Consider the following 5,218-nt stretch of genomic DNA (forward strand, 5'->3'; position numbering starts at 1 on the left):
CGGAGAAAACATTGGCAAATATGTTCTCCGATGCAGTGGAGAACAAAACAACTTTCTTGTTGTTTTGTTGATGGTTTCTTTTGCTATGCAAAAGCTTTTTATTTTGATGTAGTTCCATTTGTTTATTTTCTCCTTAGTTTCCATTGCCTTAGGAGCAGTATCAGTGAAGAAATTGCTTCGGCATATGTCCGAGATTTTGCTGCCTGTGGATTCCTCTAATACAGTGGTTCTCAACCCTCCTAATGCCGTGACCCTTTAATACAGTTCCTCATGTTGTGGTGACCCCCGCCCATAAAATTATTTTCACTGCTACTTCATAACTGTAATTTTGCTACTGTTATGAATCATAATGTAAGTATCTGATATGCAGCATGTATTTTCATTGTTACAAATTGAACATAATTAAAGCATAGTGATTAATCACAAAAACAATATGTAATTATATATTGTGAAATATTTATTTCTAATTACAAATAAATGAAATTTTGTCTTAAAGCATGGTGTAGCATGAGAAACAGTCTTAATATAGCAACAGTAAACTACATTGCTACATTTTGTGACAATATGCGTAAAAAGCCAACGTCAGTGCGAAGGTTGAGATTGCTTCTTTCTCACCAGATCAGAAATTCTCGGGGCAGTCTTTGCAAGAGCACAACGAAGATCATCTTCCACAACAAGTCTACTTCTGTATTTAGACTCAATAACCAACAAGCGGGAAAACCCTGTTTCACAAAGATATGTTGTTGGAAATGGAAGAAGAAGGCGCAACACAGTCTCAGACAGAACAGGATATGACTGCAAACACTTGATCCAGAATTTTGTAACTGGCATTGTAGAGAAATCAGTTCTCATTGCATCACTTTTAATAAGTTCAATAACACCTCTTGTGCTGTCTCAGGAACATCTTCAACCTTGACTGTGAATGGGCTTCTGGCAAGTGCAAATCGGGTGTCAGGTAGATTTGGAAAGTGCTATGAAATTTTGTCTGCAAGCATTTGCAAGTGTTCTTTCACAGAAATTATCATCGTAATCCTTTTGTCTGATTTAATGTCATGTTCCTTAAAGAAAGCAGATAAGGTAGGCAACATGTAAATTTTATTTTCATCCTTTTTTTTTTCCAAAGCTGAAGTTTCATTTGCAATGATCAGATCTTTTCAGACAAGTTGAGGCATGTTGCATTTGGTCCTTGCAGTGATAAATTTAACTCATTCAAGATGGCAAAGATGGCAACCAAGTAAGCTATTTTCTGCAGTTCACTTTTATTGCTGAAAAGTACTTTGAACTGCGGTCTTGCTTTCTGATTAAAAAACGTTTTGAGTTCATCACAAAACTCAAAAACACGTTTTAAAACTTTTCCTCTCGACAACCATCTCACTTCAGTGTGAAATAGCAGAGCATTGTTCGGCGCATTCAACTTGTTGCACAGTTGCGAAAACAGTCGACTGTTTAAAGTGCTTGCCTTTACAAAATTGACAGAACTTATGACGCTTTTCATTACTTCTTGTAACTCTTGTGGCAGCATCTTCATTGCTAATATTTGCCGATGAATCATACAGTGAGTTCCGATGACTTTTGGTGACTCATTCAGTACCAAACGTTGAAATCCAGATCAACATCTTAGCATAACTGAAACACCATATATGCAAACACCACAAACCTTTTCCCAAGAGATCTTATGCTCTTTCAGAAATGAACCAACTGTGTCAAATACATAAATGCAGTAGTTGTCATTTCAAGAGGTTTGCAAAAAAGAAACTCATCTTTAAAGTCGCCATCATTAATATACCTCACGTAAACCAGTAACTGTGAACAGTTTGCAACGTCTGTAGATTCATCAAGCTGGATACTAAATATTGGAAGTGGAGCAGATATAATTTCCTGGATTACCTGATCAAGAATATCAGCAGACATGTCATCTATTCTTCTGCGGACAGTGTTGTTAGATAAGGAAATTGCACTCAATTTCGTAACAAATTCGTCTCCGATAATAACTAGAATAATGTCTTTGGCTGCTGGCAACAGTAAATCCTCAGCAATGGTGTGAAGTTTCACAGCTCTGGCAATTCTAAATGCCACCAAATATGAAGCTTCAACGGCTGCTATGTTTTGTTTGTGGTACTTGCCACCAGTGTCAAGTCTGGCTTTCTTGAGTCCATCAGCTTTGCTTCTAAAATAGTTGGTATCTTTGCTGGCAAAACTCAGATGCTTGCTATCAAAATGGCGTTTTAGTTTGTTCGGCTTCATAGATTCGGCTGATAGAACTTCACAACAAATAACACATTGCGGTTTCTCAATTCCTGTTGTAATTATTGAGGTAAAACCATACTGTAAAAAAATCCTCACTATATTTTCTTTTGTTAACGTACTTTCTACACAATCCATTGTCATGGGATGGTTTGCTAATGAAAATAATATATAACAATAGCTTTAATAATACAAAAGATGATACATGGCATAGTTCAGTCAATACATTTCTTTAAAGTTTGCTATGATTTATCATTCTCTGTGTTGTTTCTTTTACATACCTGTTAGTATCACAAGCGGGCAGTATTCACATCAACCACAGCTGAATATAAAAAGACCAATCAGCATCCAGATTAAGTTCCCATGGTACAGATATCTTTTTTTGCAGTAGTTGATGATTTTACAGTACATGATTTTACATTTACCCAGTAATTATAATTCATGAAGTGTCGTTTTACCTCCAATACTGCTGCTTTCAACACAGTAGCTGCTTTTAACAGAGTAGCTGCTTTCAACACAGCAGCTGCTTTCTACACAGTAGCTGCTCTCTACACAGTAGCTGCTCTCTACACATGTGTGACTGGTCCGCATAAGTACATTATGGTGCCAACCCTGTCACATACACCTGTATTTGTACGGGGGTATGTGATGGGGTTGGCGCGATGATGTCATCACGCCAGGTACTCGTATGTGGGCATATCTGCATGTGGGCAGACCAACCTGGAAACGGATAGAGGAGCAGTGTCTCGGTTCCTAAGACCATCAGAAATATGTGTTTTCCGATTGTCTTAGGTGACCCCTGTGAAAGGGTCGTTCGACCCCCAAAGGGGTCGCAACTCACAGGTTGAGAACCGCTGCTCTAATATTTTTATGGTTTTCCATCTTATATTTAAGTCCTTTAGCCATTTTGAGTTTATTTTTGTGTATGGTGTAAGTTGTAAGGAATTCTGCTTTAAATCTATATGTCCTTTGCAAATGACATATATCTCTTTTCAAGTTAAGGCTTTTTCACACCTCTTTCAGAGAAGGGAGATCAAATTATTAGTAGTACTATCCTTGTTCCTATTACTATAACCAGACCTTTACTCTTTCCATAATAATACCCTTGCTCCTTTGATATATACATCCATCTATATAGCTAATTTTCTCCCATCTTGTCACTGTTATCTACTGACTTGGTTCACTCCTGTCTATTCCAAACTTTTTCCTTCATTCTGGAAAAGGTCTCCTTCCTATCTGGAACCTACCCAACAACCAGCTTTTCACTTTCTTAACCTTGCTGTTCTACAAAAAAAAAAATGTCCTTAACCTTCCACTATTAAAGTCACAAATTAAATATTGCCGTGACTTAAATATGCTTCATTCTAATGCAATCAATTCAAACACTCTACTCACTAAACAGATCAACTTGTATGCATATATGAATAACCATGGACACAGACAATAGGGTGGTGAAGGCCTAGGGTGGGGACACAGTGGATGTGGGCCTAAATATGCAACATTCTAATGTAATCAATTCAAGCACTCTACTCACTAAACATAAATTTCTGTCTCTGTGTAAATCTAGTTCTGCTATAAGCACATTGTCTTTCCTCTCAAGTGGAAGATGCTCATTCTTCCACAACGCCCCCCATTCAGATTTAGAATTCCGATCAATGTCCTACTAATTCAGCCTTACTGCTTTCAGAACATTATTACTCCAGCTTATATTATTTTTAAAAGTCCTGCTTTTTTGAGACTCATGCCCTCTGGCTAGGCCATGTTCTCCTACTTCTTGTTACTGTATCCAAAAGTCTTCCCCCTCCACTTACTCATTCAAGGCAAGGACACCTGGTTCACAGGCCATCTATTTATCTCAAGCCTTGCTATCATACTATGTAACTTTCATGTCAGTGTAGATTAGTTGTCTTATAACCTGGTTTCTCAATTTTATGACATTCAATGTATTACTTCTACAGTCTACTTCAGCCAACTTGTACAATCACACACTAGGACCATCACTCAGAAATATTATATCTTCAACTCATTACAGTTTTTTTTTTACCATAATCTTCAGCTTACTTATTCATTTATTCTTTTCACTAATTTTCTTTGAAATTATACTTCAAATTCTTAGTAATCCCTCAACTTTCTTTCTATTAGCATAATCCTTACCTTATATAGTTTATATGGTCTATAATTTCAACTATGCTTCTAATCTCCCTTTCATCACAAAAATCTGACAATATCTTGGATAAGCTTAAATTTTACTTCTGACCTTGCCATAAAACATTAAAAAGAAACAAAACTTGGCTGATGGTAACATTCTAAAATTAGTGGTTACTAGCCTCAACCAGGGCTCTCACACTAGGTACAAGCCTACTAAGATTTCTCTAATCATCTCAATCCCATTTCTTTACAATGAACTCAAATCCTTCCCAATTTCCTGAAACATCCATTATCACAAATCCATCCCATATATATCTGAGCAGATGAATTCACCTTCTACAAGCATACTTACACCCATATCCACTTTTTCTTCATTCTCTCCAGGTAGAATTGAAGAGGCATGCCTCCTCCCATCTAAATTATATCACTCAAATTGTGCTTGCATTTTCACACTCTCCAGCTTTTTCTTGTTTTTGTATTTCAACCTTTCCTTTTCTGCTAAATTGTTTTCATCAACAATTACATATTCTTAATTTTATCTGCTTTTATTTTTTTAAAATTTTCCTCTTGATCTCACTGCTCCATTCAGCCCTAATTCTTTTCTCCTTATGCTCAAACTTACCCCTTAAAAACTTGTCTGTACTCTTTCAATGCACCTATCATTCACTCTTCAACCAAATCCAGTCTGAATTCTACTCTGATTGCTACAATGCTACTTCTCAACCAAAGGTTGCTAGTGAAATATATTTCACTAAATCCAATAGATATTTGTAGTCCTCATGCCGCTGTTTCTCAATCACCCTCTAGAGAGTAGATTCTCCACTCC

At 36.7% G+C, this 5,218-nt stretch overlaps 1 pseudogene; it reads right to left on the bottom strand.

Annotated features, from left to right (window-relative positions):
• Positions 1-582: 582 nt before the first annotated feature.
• LOC103301845 (zinc finger BED domain-containing protein 5-like) lies at positions 583-2,382 on the bottom strand (annotated as a pseudogene).
• Positions 2,383-5,218: the final 2,836 nt, after the last annotated feature.

This window comes from Eptesicus fuscus, chromosome 1 (genome assembly GCF_027574615.1).
Source record: "Eptesicus fuscus isolate TK198812 chromosome 1, DD_ASM_mEF_20220401, whole genome shotgun sequence".
Classification (NCBI taxonomy): Eukaryota; Metazoa; Chordata; class Mammalia; order Chiroptera; family Vespertilionidae; genus Eptesicus; species Eptesicus fuscus.